Below are 18,527 nucleotides of genomic sequence, written 5' to 3' on the forward strand. Positions count from 1 at the left end.
ATGATTGATTAGCCTTGAGAGCTTCCTGATGTTATTGATCTCCTAGAACTCCCTCATTAGCCAATCACAGTAAAAAAATCTTTTCAAAACACCAAGAATCACTTTGCTAAGTTGGAACACAGAAGCAAGGATCCCATTTTTGATTCTTCTTTTATCTTTTCCACAGCCCATGCTAAACATATATATGTGAAAGAGTAAACTGGCCATGAGAAAAATGGTGTCAGTGAAGACTCCAGTGGCCTTCGGAGTCTGGTGGGTACGAGAAAGCCTCGGTGATTAACAAGGCTGCTGTGCTGCCCAGCTTCAGGACGGTTCATCCACACACAATGAAAGTGAGCAGTGCCCCCTAGAGTTGTGAGATGCAGCTGCCCTCATGGGCAGGGAAAGCTTTACGGCTGCAGGTCTGATATAAAATTGCTGACTCTGATATGAGGAATTGATTATAAAACATGGGGACTCATACAGAATAGCATCATTTATAAAGAACAGAATTTTGTTTCTCAGAGTCCTAGAGGCTGAGATGTCTAAGATCACGGTGTCAGCAGATCTGGTGTCTGGTGAGGGCCCACGTCTTAGTTCATAGATGGACATCTCCTTACTGTGTTCTAACCTGGCAGAAGGGGCAAGAGAGCTCTCTAAGGTCTCTTTAATAAGGACACTAAATCCATTCATAAGAGCTCCGCCCTCACGACCTAATTACCTCCTAAAGATTCCACCTCCTAATACCATCACTTTGAAGGTTAGGATTTCAACATATGAATTTTGGGGGAGTAAACATTTAGTGCACTGTACTCCACACCTGGATATATAGACCTTTTTCTATTTGTTTCCTCCAAAACACTACAGAAAATAGTATTTCTGCTTTTAACATGGCTCATAACATTTTTAGGAAGACCATGACCCATCTGAGAATTTGATAAAAGTCCTGAATTCTTACCCTAGAAACACAAACGAGAGAGAGGGAGGGAGGGAGGGAGAGAGGGAGGGAGAGAGGGAGAGAGAGAGAGAGAGAGAGAGAGAGAGAGAGAGAGAGAGAGAGAGAGAGTGTGTGTGTGAGTGTTTGTGCAAAACTTCAGACATCCTGAAGCTCACCCCCAAAACCCTACTGCGTCACAGAACCAAAATGTGACCCTGCTCCTCAATGAGAAATGTTCCTTTCTTTTTTCTTTTTTCTTTTTTTTTTACACCTACGCACCTGGTCTTCCTAGGTGGTCTCCCATCCAAGTACTAACCAGGCCTGACCCTGCTTAGTTTCTGAGATCAGAAGGGATCGGGCGTGTTCAGGGTGGCATGGCCTAGACTAAGATATCTCTTTCTTATTAACACTCAGCACTTGACCCGTCAGGAGCTTTTGAATTTTAACTATGCCTTAGCAGTCAGTGTGGTCATTTACTTTAAAAAGACTTTGGTTTGAACTATGTAATGTGCAAAAAGTGATTAGTTAGCATATGAAAAACTCTAAGCCGAGGATCTGCAATTCAGAGATGGCTACTAAGCCCCTTAAATATTGTTCCTTAAATCTGCTCCATGGGTTTCTTAAATAGCATAAAGGATGTTAGAAATTTATTTTAGTGAATTGAGTGGTATTCAGGGAATATGACTGATATAAAAAATTATCCAGGTTCCTTGAAGACATTAATGCTAACCGAAATAAACCAGACACAAAAGGATAAGTACTATATGATCCCACTTAAATAAGGTTCCTAGAGTAGCAAATTCATACATACAGAAAGGTGGTTGCCAGGGGCTGAGGAATTGGGGAGAATATTTAATAAGTGCAGTTTCAGTTTTGAATGATGAAAAGTTTTGGAGAGGGGTGGTGGCAATGGTCGTACAATGTGAATTTACTTAATGCCACTGAATGCTGGCATTTAGAAAAGGGGATAATGGTAAAATTTTATGTTATGCATATTTCACCAAAATAAAAATAAATTATCCAAGCCCTTCCATGCTAACATGAATGAAGTATAAGGATCAGACAAGCCCAGGACCTAATAATACCTTTGGAGAAAACTTTAGAGAAGTTCTGCCCCCAGGCTTTAGGGACTCCAACAAGCACTCTTGGTGAACATCTTAACCCAGCGTGGATGCACTGATTTATGATGATGAGGACAGCCAATCTTGGACTCTGAGCTTGACTTAACTCCAGTCATCAGAAATCATGGCATTCATGTGCAATATATGTGCCTGACTATTGAATTGTGTACCTAAAATTTACTGGATTTTGTTAACCGATGTCACCATAACAAAAAATAAATTTTAAAAAAGAAAGAAAGAAATCATGGCATTCCCCTCGAAGTAACACTTTCATGAAGTCAGGGGCATCCCCTGAGCTTATAAGAGCAGGTTACATGACTGTTTTTATGCTGGTATAGCTGGCAGAATTTTATCAAAGATTTGCTGTCCTTGTAACATCCTACCATTAGCCAGGTTATAGAAGACTATCATCCCTTGTGATCACCAGAAGCGGCTAGTCTTTTACTCAAGGAACCCGACAATTGCTGAATAGGCCACATTTGCCTAAACCACTCCCCTGAGTCAGAAGAAAATCAGAGCTTGATCTCCAGCCAAGAACGCAGCAAAACAAACAGCAGCTCAGGCCTCCACCCTGGCTCCAGTATAGCAGACAGCTGCCCAAGGGCTTATACCAGGAGGGGACTGCTTTGACTTTAAGAAAAGCCACAGGACGGATAGAGTTCCATCTTGTCTCCACCCAGATTCAATAAGAGACACTGAAGTCACCCCAAAATGTTTTAGGAACAGCTGTAATATTTTACCAGCTGTTGGGGAATATGAGGACATAAAGGAAAAATATCTCTATTTAATTAAGGAGCTGATCCAATATTCATCGGGAAACATAAATGCAATATAAATAAATATATACCTTTGATATAAAGTGTTGGACTATATCATAACTAAGCTAAAAGCTCATGCAAATTAGAAAAATGTTAATTCTCAACATTCAGGAGTTTTGTGTCAAAATATCATATCATACTGTAAGTCTTCACTTAACATTGTTTATAGGTTCTTGGATACTGCGTCTTTAAGCAAAACGACAAATAATGAGATCTATTTTACCATAGGCTAATTGACAGAAACAAGTGATTAAGTTCCAACGACATATTTCTGGTCACAAAAATGTTACCAAACATTTAAATAAAGACCCAAAACATTTCTGACATTAAACACTTAAATAAATGTGAGCTACACATACATTTAAGAAAGATGAATGGAAACAAGTCAGACAATAATTTTCCAACCCAGTTATTCCAGTCCAGGGTCAAGGGTGGCCAAAGCTGATCGCAGCAGCTCCGGGCACGTCATGGGACGCACCCTGGACAGGGCGCCCTTCCACCACAGGGCCTCTCAGACTCACACCCACAATCACTCAGACTGCAGACAAGCCATCCACCTCCAGTGCACAGCTTTGGGATGTGGGAGGAAACCAGACGACCCAGAGGAAACCCACCCAGTCATGGGGAGAACGTGCACATTCCGCACAGACGGTGTCAGAAGCAGTTTTTCTTTTCTCATCAATGTTATAATGAAAACACATTGAACAAAGTGACATGATTCGAGGATCTGCTGTATTCACCTTTTCACTTAAAGAAGGCACTTTCCAGATTCTCTTCAGCATATCCGACTTGCCAGCATCACTACTCTTGCACTCGAGGGCCATTATGAAGTAAAATAAGGGTTACTTGAACACCACAACGGTCAGTAGAGGCAGCTACTAAGTGGCTAAGGGAGCGTCTGCAGCTACAGTGAGGAGACTCCGGACAGAGGGACGATTCACGTCCAGGGCAGGACAAAGCCAGACAGTGCGAGATTTCATCCCATCGCTCGTAACAGTGTGCAATTTAAAACTTAGGAAGTGTTTATTTCTGGAATTTTTCCATTTAATATTTTCAGACCGCACTTGACCGCAGGTAACTTAAACCCCAGATAAGGGAGACTACTGTTATAAACTTAGGTCCCAGTTGTCAGGGCCTGCTTCTAGAACCCGACCTAACACAAGTGGGTAGAAGTAAGGGTGGAGAGAACATCCCAAGCTGGAAAGAAGCTTGTGCGAAGGCCCCGAAGGGGCATGGAATGTTCAGGGAGTTGAAAAATGGCTACTATCGCTGGAGTGAAGAACATGGGGAAAAAGTGGGGGTAGCTGTGTCCAGAGGAGAAGCAGGAGGAGGGGGCAGAATAGAGGGAGGAAGAGAGGCAGATCCTACAGGCATATAAATGAGATTTGCCTTTATCCTCGGCAGAGTAAAAAGCCATTGAAGGGTTTCATGATTGAGGTTAATGTGATCCAATTTGTGTTTTAAAATGGTGGCTCTTGTTTCAGTGTGAACGAAAGACTGGAAGGGACCAGAGTAGATGTCCTTAGAGCAGTTATGAGTAGGTCGCTGTGGTCCAGGAAGAAGTGATGGGAACTTGGGCTGCAGTTATTGACAGAAGTGGGGTTAAGTAGTGGATGTGGAAGATATTTAGGAGGCAAAATTGACAGGACTGGGAGACAGATTAGGGCTGAAGATGAGAGGGGGAGAAGTATCAAAGACAACACCTAGGTTCTAGCTTTTATGTGTAAATAGTTAAAATATTTCTAGCACAAAAGACATGTTAGAAATGTATTATTAAAGCTTATATCTTAAAGGGAAGATAAATATAAGGGATTTTATGTCTATGGTTCTTTGGGACCAGACCTACATAGGCAGATATGCCTATTATCATTATTATTATTATTTCTTTTTAAACATTAAAGTTCTGCACAAGACAGCAACTGTCAGGATAGGAAAGCATAAGGAACAAAATCTAACAGTAGCTAAAATTAAAACTAAAAACTAAACATCATCTTATTTTAATACTAAACTCTTGTGTTCCCCCACCCCAGCTTACATAAGAGAAGGGGAGGGTGTCACACATGAACTCAAAACATGAGAGAGATGGAAGCAATGTGGCAGCAAAGGTCTAGGCTGATCAAGTGTCTTTCTCCCTCAAGCCAGCCTGATGCCACCCAGAGTTTATACACTGTCCAAATGTATATGCCTCTTAAACCTGTCCCAGATTACGACGAAACAGTGAAGGGAGGGGAACGAGAATGAAAGCTTTGAAAGGACAGACTGTGAAAGAAGAAGGAAGAAATGAGACTTTGCTATTTTACACTTTTGTCTTAGGTCCAAGCCAAAGAGAGAGTTACAAGAAAACTGAAGGCATAGAAGGAGTCAGGGCATTTTATAGATGCTGGAGAACTCTGGGCAAATTGGGGGTGCCTTTCTTGTACATTGTAGGATATTTAGCAGAATCTTTGGCCTCTACCCAGTAGAGGTAATAACAGGCCAGATATGACAACCAAAAATGTCTTCGGACACTGCCAAATGTCCACTGAAGGGCAAAACAGCCCTCATTGAAGACCACGGAATCACCCTCACCTCTCCATTTTACAGATGAGGAAGCTGAGGCCCTCAATGGGGGGAACTTTGCCCAAGGCTGCTCAGAGTCAAGACAAGAATCTAGATTGTCCCCCAAAAGTCTGATGATTCAATCAAAAAGGTCATGTTTGCAGACAAAGACTTCTGTTTTGTATAAACCTAACTCTAATGAAAATTAGTAAAAGGATAATTATATAATATTGGTAATATTATATTAAAAGGTAAAGAGAGCCATCGCTGGGTATGAGTAAGTACTAGGCCAATCTGCCCAGAGTTTTTGCATTCATGAGGGCACCGTGAACCATCGGCAAGAGACGCAAAGGGTACTGAGGCAAAACATGTGAGTTTTAATTTTATTTGTATCAAACTCAAAAAAAATATATAGTTTAGGACATAAGTCAAAGAATATTACACAGCCTTGATAAAGAAATTCTGTCACATGCTACGATAAGGATGAACCTTGAAGGTGTCATGCTAAGTGAAATAAGCCCATCACAGAAGGACAAATACTACATGATTCCACTTACATGAAGTTTCTAAAGTAGTAGAACTCACAGAGTCAGAAAGTAGAATGGTGGTTGCCAGGAGCTGGAGGTAAAGGGGGTAATGGGGAGTTGCTATGCAATGAGTATAGAGATTCAATCATGCAAGATGAAAAAGTTCTAGAGATCTGCTGTACAACAACAGTCAATAATACTGCACTGTGCATGTAAAAATTCGTTAATAGGGTAGATTTTATGTTTTATGCCTTTACCACAATAGCAAAAGAGAGGGGTGAGGAGAGAGAGAGAGAGAGAGAGAGAGAGAGAGAGAGAGAGAGAGAGAGAGAGAGAGAGAACATGAGTTAAGAACTGTTACTATTCTATCTCCTTATTTCCTTCAAAGTGGGTTCCTATCTGGGAAAGTTTCCAGTGTTTGATTGATGACGACCTGGGAAATGCTGGTGCCAAATCCCAGCCCTCATTAATAAAGCTCAAGTCACCACGAAGTTGCAGAATACAAAAAGACTTTTAAATCCAGTGTTAATTATCACCAAAGAAGCATATTTTCAAATACAAGTGCAAATCTCACTTCTTCAATAAAGCTGTTTGGTTTTTCCTTTTTTTTCCAAAAAGTCACAGAATGTTAATGCCTACAGATCATATTTGTCAAATCCTTCTTTTTAGAGATAAGGTCCCCAAGATTCTAAGAAGTTGCTATTTTGCCCAAGGTCATCCAGCTAGTGAGTGATAAAGTGCTACAGAAAAAGACAGGTTTCTGGAGCTCCAGTCCAGGACCCCCTCTGCTTTACCAGACTACATTCTTGCTGCTCAGAGGACCCCAAATCTCCCACCTCATTGAAATGGTACCATCATCCCAGAAAAAAAATGAAAAAAGACCTAGATAAGGAAAGTGTGGAGAAATGTCAAAGAAGAGAAGTGTGATGAAAAATAAATGAAAACTGCAAAATTTTTAATAGAATAAAGAAAACTTAAAGGACTGAAGAAAAATACCAGAAAATGAGAATCAGACCCAAAAACGACATTCACAAAGATAAGCTTTTAGTTATTCTTGGTGCCCCAAGGAGTGTTTGAACTGCTGCCAAAATTGCTTTTGACCTAAATGGAGAATAAAAACTATTTTCTTTATCTATTGAGAGTAAAATCAAATTTCTTGTTAGGAAGCATTGGTTTGGATGAGGTGAGTTAAAATTTTAGAGAATAGAGTATTATTAGCCATCCCTAGCAGACCTGGGGCACCAAGAAATATTTATTGTTAAAAAGAACATCTAGATTTTACTAATCCATATTGGGGTAACACTGTTCGTGGAGTTTATTATTTCAATCTTTTTCGAAATAAAAATTGCTCCTTGCACCTCCCCGACATTTTCCTATATTCACTTCTTTAGCTCTACGCTTTTGCACACAGACACACACACAGGGAAACACACACAGACATACACACAGAGACACAGAGACACACACAAACAGACACACAGAGACACACAGACACACACACACTCTTAGCATCCCCCTCTCTCAGTCATCCCCCTTCACACACGCCCCATGTTGAAATAAATAGTAGAAAACTCCTGTTGCTACTCCCACATCTCTTTACTTAGTTGGTATACGTATTAGTGATGGTGCTTTTGGCTACAAGGAATAGTAAACCCAAATAAAAATAGCTTCGAACAAGAAATACATTTATTTTTCCCCATGACAGGAAGTCCTGAGATATCACTGCAAAGCACAATAACTATGTGTTGACTTGAATCACCCTGCAGCAGAGGATGAAAAACATGCATAAACTGGGGTCCCGGGGGGCTTACGGTTCAGTGCGGGGACGCATGTCACAACTCCGGCACAAGGCAGTGTGACACACGCCAGCCGATTGGTGTAGACCACGCAGACTCCTGCAAGTGCTAAAAGAAATGTGAGTTCTGTCACTGGAGTGAACGAGGATCACCTCGCAAGGGACATGAACGTGGGTGAAGGTTTCGAGGGTGAGAAGAATTTCAACAAGGGGAGATGTTGGTATGAAGGAGCGTTCAGGGTGGAAGATACCGTGAAGTGGAAGAGAAAGTGGATTTTCGGAAGTACGCAAGTAAACGGGTTTGTTCCTCCAGGCCAAGAGAGAGGTGAGGACTGGCAATGTTCAGCTCCAGCCATGAAGACCGGTGTCAAAACAATAAGGATCAGGCAATCGGGTGGAATTTGGAAGACCACCCTGTTACGTGGACAAGGAGACTGGTGAGTGGAGAGGCAGAATATCTCCAGGAGAGAGCTAAAGCCCTCACTGAGGTGACAGGGCTCCATCAAACCTGAACTGTGAGATTAAAAAGAAAACAGGCAAACAAGAAGTGAAGCCGTAGACTAGGCAGCTCAGAACTGGACGGAGCGAGCTGTGCATCCAGCAAGCAGCTCAAGGGCACCGAGTTCCTCCGGTACCCCGACGCTGGTGGCCTGTGGACGTAGGAATGTCTCCTCTAACGGCTTATAAACAGCGGGCCTGAGGAGCAAGTGAGAGTGAGCGGGGAGACTTGAGCTTTTCTGTAGTTTTAAGTCTTGCCTCCTTTCTAGGAGTCAGCTGAGGGAGGGCCACGTTGCTTCCCCGAGTCCCGGTTTGAGTAAAGAACAGTCATGGTACTGGCCAGGATACAAGTAATGGAAGGCCAGAATCATTGCGCATTTTTAAGTTTGTTACTTAGAGATTTATTCTTCAATACAGTATTACACAATACCTTTATATCTTATATGATAGCAAGCCCAGGTCCGGGAAGTTCCAGAGCTGGGCGAGTTGGCTCAGTGACATCTGGGCTATGGGTCAGCTTCTCGGTGATTCTTTTGGACTTAAAATAACTGCAGCAGCTTTAGTTACCAGGTGCTCAGGCTGCGTCCTCCAAAATGAGAAAGGAGACAGAAGGGCTGTTTTGTGTCTATTTCTCTGTTTTAGAAGGAGAAAAATTTTCATCAGAAGTGACCCCATACCCTCCTCTTCAGACTTCCACAGGCTTCATTCTTTTGGCCAGCCCAGCTCATAACCTAGGCTCTAGGCCCAAGGGAACTGAGAAAGAGAGTGCCTGAGACTTGCAACCTCTCTAGTCCGTGGTGGGTGCTGACAGACAGAAAAGGAGCATCTGGAATGACTATGGGGCAGGAAGCAACAGTGCCCATGCCAGCCATGTGGAATAGGGGTGGGAGATGACGTGAGAAGACAGGTTCAGGTGAGTTCAGGTTCAAGGGCCTGCAGTGCCTTGCTAAGGATTTTGTAGTTTTACATCACGAGAAACCAGAGTAAGTCTCTGTGGGGAAGGGGAAGGCACTGACCAGTGCTGAGTTTTAGAGAACTAACTGGAAGCAAAGGTAGAAGAAGGTTTGAAAGGAATCGTACAGGTCAGATTGGGGCATGGACTGGGCTGATTGGGACACTTTGGGGACTCCTAACGGAATCAATTAGTTATCCCTCAAATTGGGAACATTTAACTAGATTGTTCAGGAATAGCCATTGTGCATGTGCTTGGCAAAGAGCTGTGGAAACTAGATTATAGGCCCAGCTTTTCCATTAACTGCAGCATCCGAGGTCACTACTCAGTTTCCTTGAGCCTCAGTTTCCTCATCTCTAAAATGGGGTCACTAGACTAAATGCTCTCTGCATCCCCCCTCCTCCAAAAGCCCAAGAATGGCTCTTTGTACCAATGTTCACTTAGGCAGATGCTGTCCATGTGCTTTACAAACAAGGAAGGAGGGCTGATCAGGGCTGAGTCATCTCATGTACTGTCACCAGCCAAGTGGTGCCTCATTTTTTCTCCCAAACATCTGCACCATCATCAGTAATATTTATACTTTCAAACACAATGGGGCTTATTATCATTAATGATAATTATTGTTACTGAAGAATCAGAGAACTGTCATCTCATACTAATATTTCGTTTTGTGCCTCACATCAAATCTCTTCTTCCCAACACATCTCTGTTTTTCTTTATAATGTAAAAGAAAGGGCATGATTGAGGGTAAGAATATTTTGGTAGTTTAATTCTTTGTGACACTGGGTAAGTCACTTCCCCTCAGTGAACTTCAGAGTGGACAGAAAAACAGATTGAGTTATATCAGTGGTTCTTAACCAAGAGTGAGTCTCAAAATCACGTGGGGCATTTTCAAAAGGTAGACCCGAGAATCCCAGTCCAGACTAAGAGAAATCTCTATGTCTAGGAGTAGATCTGGCAATGTATCTTTCGAAACTTCTACCCAGGAGATTCTGATGGGGCCTCTAAATTTTCTTTATTAATTTGGTCAACAGATATTTACTCAGGACCTACAGGGGGCCAAGACTAAAGGCCTAAAGTATATAGAGACAAAAGATTTTATTTCTGCCCTTAAAAAGTTTAGCAAATGTGGAGAAAGATAAACATGAAAACAGACATAGACTAAATAGGATAAGTCTTCAAAGACAGAAGCACTGACCTTAGGAGCACACTGAGAGGCTCCCACTAAGCCTAACTGGCAGGAAGCCCTTCCAGAGGAGGTAGCCTTGAACTAAGAGCTTTAAAGTGCAGTCAGAAGTCCAAGGAGATGGGAACAGGGATGCTAGAGGGAAAGGGCTTGAATCCCAGCAGTAGTTCTTACAAGTAAGGTACAGAGACAGAGCAGGCTTTTCTTCCTCTTAAGCATCAGCAAGATAAAGACAGGTGATCTCTTCCTCCGGCATACAAAGCTCTCCATCATCTGACCCCAGGCTTACCTCTTCCACCTTATCTCCCACCAACTCACCCTCATACTCTTTACTTCAGGCAAACAGTTCCCCTTGAATATCCACAGTATCTCAGCTTCCAGTCGCCCCACAAGTTACTCCCTCTGCCTTCACAGCTCAGGCCACTGGTTTTCCTTGTCCAGACCACTCAGGCTTCTGAGCACCAGCTCTGTTCTCCCCTGAACAGCTCATGGCCCTGCACACATCTCCATCACACTCTCCTAGCACACTCTATTGAAACCGTACATTTATTTCTCTGACTCCCCCAGTAGACCATAAGCAATTTAGGGGCTAACTCTGTATAATACTTATCATTGTCTCACAAAGCCAGGCACAGTATCCCTACTATACAGTCACAATAAAGATAGCTAACATGTATTTAATGCTTACAGCATGCCAGGAAATGTTCAAAGCACTTAGCATATTTTTATTAACTCAATTATTCTTCAAAACAACCATAAAAAGGAGGTACTGAAGAGGAATTGCATTCAAAATAGCTAATCAGCTCTTTGTTCTGCTTCTGTAGATATGCTTGCTGCATAGGCCATACTCAAAAGTAACTAAAAACTAATCGTCCCTTGGCTTGGTCTGTCTAAGCAGCAAACATAATTGCTTGGACCCCCTAGCCACTCCCGTGCTTTGTAACACTATGTAACTACCTGCAACCATAGCAACTCCTGCACTTTGTAACGGTCTGAGAACAAATTAACCAATCAGCCCAAGCCAAATAGGTTCTATATAAGCAATGCTGCAACTGAGCTCCAGGCCCCACATCTTCAGAGCCTAGCTCCAATGGGGCTGCCGGCATAATAAACCTGAGTTCTCCAACTCTCCGAGTGCTGCTTGGTTTCTCGTCGGTCTGATTTTTGCAATTTTTCTGCAACAGTACCATTATTATCTCCATTTTACAGGTGAGAAAACTTAGAGTCCAAGTATTTAAAAAAAGCTAGATAGGCTGGGTTTACAGCTTATGCTCTTAATCCACCATACTAAGAGATAGTTAATAAAATTTGTCTTGAAAGAATAAAGAAATGAATGACTTTGCATTTCAATGGGAACATCTATGATGTACCAGGTCTTCTCACCTTAGGGAGCACGTTGGAAAAGGATGAGAATCTTTGGACTTTGTATTAGTCAGGGCTCTCCAGACAAACAAACTCAATAGGATGCATGTATAAAGAGAGATGGATTCATTTTAAGGAATTGGCTCATGTGCTTGTAGGGGGCTGACAAGTTCGAAATTTGCAGACCAGGCCAGCAGATTAGAGACCCGTCTTGAGTCCAAAGGCAGTCTGGAGGAAGGATTTCTTCCCACACGGGGAACTCGGGTTTTTTTTTTCTCTTAAGGCCTTCAACTGATTGGACAAGACTCATCCACCTTATGAAGGATGATCTGCTTTACTCAAAGACTACTGGTTTCAGTACTAATCACATCTAGAAAACATCTTAACAGCAACATCTAAACTGGTGTTTGACCAAACAATTGTGTATCACAGCTTAGCCAACATGACGCATTAACTTAACCATCAAAGGCTTGAAGATAGGCAAATCTAGGGCAAATAAGAACTGGTGTAGCCTATAGTAATCACTCTCTCTCCTACGCTCAATAGAAATAATTGTCTATATCATCCATTTGAGACATATCATACAGTGACTTACTTTCTTGTTTATCTTTGATTTCCATTTGTCTTATCTTCCCAACTAGACTAAAAACTCTTTTGGCAGAGTCAGGAATAAGACAATGCAGGGAACATGTTTTCTAATTCTTTGTACGCCCACAATGCTTTATTCAGAGATAAGCACACAGCAGGCACTCACCATGTGTTAAATAAAAGAACCAGTTTAGGAATTATGATAAAAATAAGTAAAATGAGAAATTACTTGGGATAAATAAATCGATAGTGTTAACCTCAATCACTAAGTGAACAGCATTTGATCAACTGCCAGAGGACTCTTGTGTTCAGCATAAAAGAAAACACCATCCTTCACCTTCTCAAGAATAAATTTCTACCTCCCTAGAACTGCTAGACTCTTTGAACATTGCCAAAGGGATGATTCTATCTGGAGCATCTGAGAGTAGAAGCCATTTCAGATGGAACCGAGAACTCCAAAGTGCTTTGGGGCCCAGTATTTATCACCAGAAAGGAAGAGCTATGAAGATTGTAGTACAGAGAACATAGGGCCTCTAACCAAAGGGCTCTCTAGGCAGAAGTAACTCCCCTAGAATGAAAATATGTTTAGATATGCATGGTTCTTGATAGAACATGTGAGTTCAAGGAATGGCAAACTTGAGTAGTCTTCCTTCTCAGGCCAAGTCCAAGACGCTGTCAAGCTTTTCCTAACCACCCAGTTACATTTAGTGATGCCCACCCTTATGATTTCTGTTTATATTTTATATGCGTCATCTCCGTGAAATACTATAATTATCTGTTTACTTGTCTGAGTCCCTTACTGATGGTAAATTTCTAAAACACAAAGACTACCTTATTCATCTTCATATCTCCTAGCACCTTAAACAGTGACTTGGTATTTATACTTGGTATTTAACATTTCTTTGTGGAAGGGAGAAGGCTTGGAAGGAAGAGCAGAACACACACACACATACACACACACGCGTGCATACATACGCAAACCCAAGAAAAAAGCAGTAGTGTAATGCAAAGGGCACTGGAGATCTGAGATCTAATTCTGACTCTCTGATGAGAATGAAAGTGGACAGGACACTGAACTTCCTGGGCATCTGTTTCATCATCTAGAAAACAAGGTATTCATGGCTTTAAGAATGCATGAGCACACAAGAAGAAAAATGCATAGTTAAGAGTTGGCTTTGTTTTTCTAATATGCCAAGACAAAAAAATAAAACAAACTGCAGCAAAAATTTGATTAATTCAAAGGAAAGAAAAAAGGAGGGAAGGAAGGAAGAAAGGAAGGAAGGAAGGAAAAGAGAGAGGCTTAGTATATAATTTCTTAAATGATTTAAGGCTCTTCCAAAAATAAATATTTAAAAGAAATATTTAGAAAGGAAATACTGGAAAAACATTACCAAAATATTAAGTATACTTATGTCTAGGTAATTGGGTTTGGGGTGATTTTTATCTTCTTGTTCTTCGAAGGAGGGGAGTCGCAACAATGTTATATGAACTCTCAAGTTAATTGAAACTTGATTAAAAAGAATGTACGGTGTGAGATGATTTGTTCTTGATAATTTCCTGAGATAATTAACTCCAGCTTAATTTTGACTGTGTAAATGAAAAACAATATAACTACATTTAAAAAATACTAAGAATAACAAAATAAAAAATTTGAGGACCCAGAGATTACAATCATGAGAATGCATAAGTAATTATACTTCAAAAAAAGTATAAAGTTGATACCACTTGGACCATTCTAGGGCAATTAAAAAAAAGTGGGTGAGGAAATTCTAAATTATTTCTTGAAACTAGCATAACGTGATAACAAAGCCAAACAAAAATGTCATGACAAAACTTCAAATCAATCTCACTTTTAGTATCAATTCAAAAACCTAAATATAATAGATGTAAACAAAGTCAAGCAACTCAGAAAAGGTTAATACACCATGACTAAGCCAGCTTTATTCCAGGAATGTATGAATATTTCACTACTAGGAAATTTAATATGTCATTTGCCATGTCTGGGAATGAAAAGAGAAAATAGTCATGTGATTATTTCCATGGATGCTGAAAATATATTTGATATTTGATAAAAACATAATGTCTGCTCTTAATAAAATCTCTTACTAGAAAAATACTTTCTTTACTTTTACTCAATTAAGCAAATATTTATTGAATACTAACTATATGCTAGGCACAGTTCTAGGCACTTGGGACATGACAGTGAACAAAATAAACAGAAATCTCTGCCCTCATGAGGCTTACATTTAGTGGTGGAGACAGACAATAAATAATAAGCATAATAATAAGCAATTGAATAATAAGTAAATGTCCTATTGTGTTAGAGGCAGTAAGTGGTGTGGAAAATAAAGTAGAACAAGATAAGGAAAATCAGGAGCTGGGAGAGGAGGCAATAGCAATTTTAAATAGAGCTGTCAGGGTGGACTCAATGAGATGGTGACATTTGTGCAAATAAATACCTGAAGGAAGTGAGGGAGCAAGCTATGCAGACGCCTGGGTCGGGGGAGTGTTCTGAACAGAGAGAATCTGCCGGCTGAACTGAAGAAACAGCAAGGAGGCCAGAGTGGCCGGAATATATTTTAGTTTAAGGTGTGAGGTCAGCTGTGGTGTTTGAAGGTGTGACAACCACACCCTCACAGAATCACATCAAAAGGAGGAAAGGGTACTGTCTCCTATCATGTTTCTTTTTATCCAGGAGGAAAGGATGTCCTGAAGCTCTATAGCAGACTTCATAACTGTCAAATCTCCCTAAATTAATCTACCAATTTAACACAATTCCATTTTTAAAAACCAATATAATTTTTTAATATGCAAGCTGACTCTCAAGTTCATATAGGAGGGAGAAAAAGCAAGCATAATCATAAAAATTCCAAAAGAGAGGCGCAAATCAGCAAAACATACCTTAGCAGCTAGTAAAATAACTGGATAACCATCTGAAAGAAAATATAGTTGGATCCCTACCTCATCCCTTATACTAAAATAAAGTCCAGATTGATCCTATCTGTTACTATCTCTAAGTGGTTAGAGATAGTAACAGATAGGAGACTAAATTTTCACTGTAAACCCTTTGTGTCTTTTAAATTTTATAGTGCCATGCACTGCACATTTAAAATTAATTAATTATATTTAAAATGGGCTCAGGTTTTTACATAAGCAATATTGTACAGTAGAAAGGCCATAAACCTGAGAATCTAGTGGTGTTTTAGAGTCCTGATTTTGCACTAATTAACTTGTAGCTTTGGGCAAGTAATTTCATCTTCACTTCCTCTCTAAAGTGTTAGTATTAGATCACATAGATTCCAGTCTCACTTAACTCTAAAATTCTATAACACTGTAAGTTTAAGCATCTAAACTGACCGAAGAGTACTTTTATCTGCTATACCTAGTTTTGACAGTTCCCCTAATAAACAACAAATGGTTTATTGTGAAATTTAGCATTGGACATTGTTCAGTGCCCACTGCATTCACACCATTGCATTTGAATGAAGACAGCATGCAAAGTACACATTAGGGCTCAGCCAGGAGTTTCCGGGCTGTTAGTCATGGAGGTGGTTGGTCCTCCCACATACCAGACAAACAGATAAGGGAAGGAAAGGATGTGATTGGATGCCTGGGATGGTGAGGCCTGTGACTCATACCAGAGAATGCCAAAAGGACTCTACACTCCACAGCCCATCGGTAGCCTGTGACTCAGAGGCCAATTGTCCATTTGGGGGCTTTTTGGATCTTTGATCTTTTCTGTGCCCCATCTTTTGGCCAACCTACAAAATACCTCCATCAGAAAAAGGGAAAGGGTGAAACATAATTCAGTCTGAGTAGTTGTTGACAACTTTACTAAATAATAGTATCTTTACCTATCTTAGCCAATAAGTAAATTATTTTATATGTTTCAAGAAATTTAAAAGCTAAAAGGCACCTTAGCCATCATCTAGTCTAAACTACACATCCTGCAGATATGTGAGGCTTACAGGGGTCAAAATGACTTGCTTAAAGTACACAGACAGTTCCTGGAAAATTCAAGAAAAAATTCAAGTTTCCAGGCTCTTGGTTTGAAGCTGTACCTGTCATCTTTTGTCCTTAAACTATCTTCCAAACCATACTGTCATTTACTGCCTGCCACAAGTGTGTTTTATCTCTAAAAGTGGTTTGGCTTTCTCTGCTCCATCTAGACCTTAATGTTAGACCTGTGACTTTAGGAGTAGAGCTTCTGAACAAGACACTGAGGGAGGAGACAAAACAGAATATAGAAATACCAGCTTAGGTCTGCCCTTGAGAAACTACTTTTTACTCAACCCTCTATCATCAGCCTCCAATAACTTCCCCAGGAACACTTGTCATCTGACACTTTTTAAAAATCTTCTGTCTCTTTTTTTCCACCTCTGCCCCCCAGCCAAAATGATTCTTAGAGCTCATAAGCTTCTCTCAGACACATACCCAACCTAATTCTACCAAGGAAACAGCTGTCAGCAAATTTCCTTGGGGATTTGTGTTTCCCTTTAAGTGGGTCATTGCTCTAAAGAAAGTGTAAAGATGGAATGAATGAAAATAAGCACCTGGATTTGGCTTGTGTGAGATCTGTGGAAAGTGCAAAGAGATGGGCAGCGCGGCAGGGCAGGGCCAGCAAAGGAAGTCCCCCTATGAGCCTTCCCATGACTCAGACCTTACAGCATTACTAGTCAGACAGGCAGAGTGAACATTTGAGGGACCTTAATCATAGAGACATGAAGGCCTTGCCTTGCCTGTGTCTATATGCATTTCTTTTCAAAGAGAAGGTCAATGGAGAATGAGAGGTAAGTTCTCTGGGAGGATGCCATTTTGCAAGTTGAAAAGAGGTATTTGAGGCCGAAAAGATGGAGGTGTGTGACCTGCAATGCAGAGGTCTTATTAACATGGTTGTCTTCCTTCTAACAAAAATCAAATGATCTATTTGTCACTCCAACCAAGCTGTCTTTTGAAGGGTCCATGTTGGGAAGCAGGGGTCTACTGTCTACAAAAATAAGCCTCTCCAATTGGATGCAGGGACTTGGGTGGGATACCCTATGGGATTAGGTGGAGTGAAACCAGAGTAAGATGCCCAGGATGACCTTGTTGGGGAAAAGGAGCGGAGAATCGCAAAAAGGAAACATGGGCATTGTAGGGAAGGGAACATTGCTAGCAGGGAGCAGCCCTAATTTATCCTTACATATGAGTGCCAGGAGACTTTTGGGCACAGCTACCTCTCACTTTCTTCTCTCAAAACCACCTAGAAGCCTGCTTCTTGCCAAGTACAGCAGAGTCTACTCCACTGCCACCAGCACACACCCTACTCCATCACCAGATAAAACCCAGTTTTTTGTTGCTAAGATACATTGCTACTATACTTACCAGGCTGTAGGCATCTTAACTTCCAGGAGATAAAAACATACTGGAACCTCATTAAATTTATGTTTTATCATTGTTGCCCCTCAAACTTTGATATACAGTGATGCAGAGTAGAAATCTGATACTCTAGGTGACAAGTTCCCTGAGGCTACTCTGCAATGTGGAAGTGCATGCTTTTCCATTCATTCACTCATGTATTAAATATTTGTAGAAGATCTACTAAGAAGCATCAATCAATGTGCTGAGAAACACAAGGATGAGAAAACTGCCCTCTTGAACCTTGTTCTCTAGATTGAAGAACTTACCAAGAAAATCTGCAATGTGAGCCACCTACATAATTCTAAATTTTCTAGTAGCCATGCTCATAAAAGATAAAAGGAAACAGGTGCAATTGATTCTAATACCATATATTATCTAACTCAATAGCTCTAAAACATCACTTCAACATGTAATCAATATTTTAAAATTATTAATGACATACTTTACATGTTTTGTATTAAGTCTTTGAAATCCAGTGTATATTTTATACTTACAGCTCATTTCTTTTCAGACTAACTTTTCATCAGAAATATTTTATCTGTATTTAGATTTCGTAAATTGTACAGTTGATGAGTCACATGTCCAAGCTGTTCCAAACATACTTAAAAGTTTTCTGCTAACGTTATTAGTTCTTAAATTTAAATTAATTGAAATTAAATAAAATTTAACATTGAATTAGTCAGTTAAGTTTACCACATTCTAAGTGCTCAACAACCACATGTGGCTAGTGGCTACCATATAGGATAATGCAGCTCTAGATGGAATGATAAACAATAATCACATAAACTCATAAAAACTATGAAGCTATAACTGTGATGAGATATGG

General features: G+C 40.5%; 1 pseudogene; it reads right to left on the reverse strand.

Annotated features, from left to right (window-relative positions):
• Positions 1 to 1,183: 1,183 nt before the first annotated feature.
• LOC112469354 lies at positions 1,184 to 1,302 on the reverse strand (annotated as a pseudogene).
• Between the last annotated feature and the right edge of the window lie 17,225 nt (positions 1,303 to 18,527).

Source organism: Pteropus alecto, unplaced genomic scaffold (genome assembly GCF_000325575.1).
Source record: "Pteropus alecto unplaced genomic scaffold, ASM32557v1 scaffold146, whole genome shotgun sequence".
Taxonomy (NCBI): domain Eukaryota; kingdom Metazoa; phylum Chordata; class Mammalia; order Chiroptera; family Pteropodidae; genus Pteropus; species Pteropus alecto.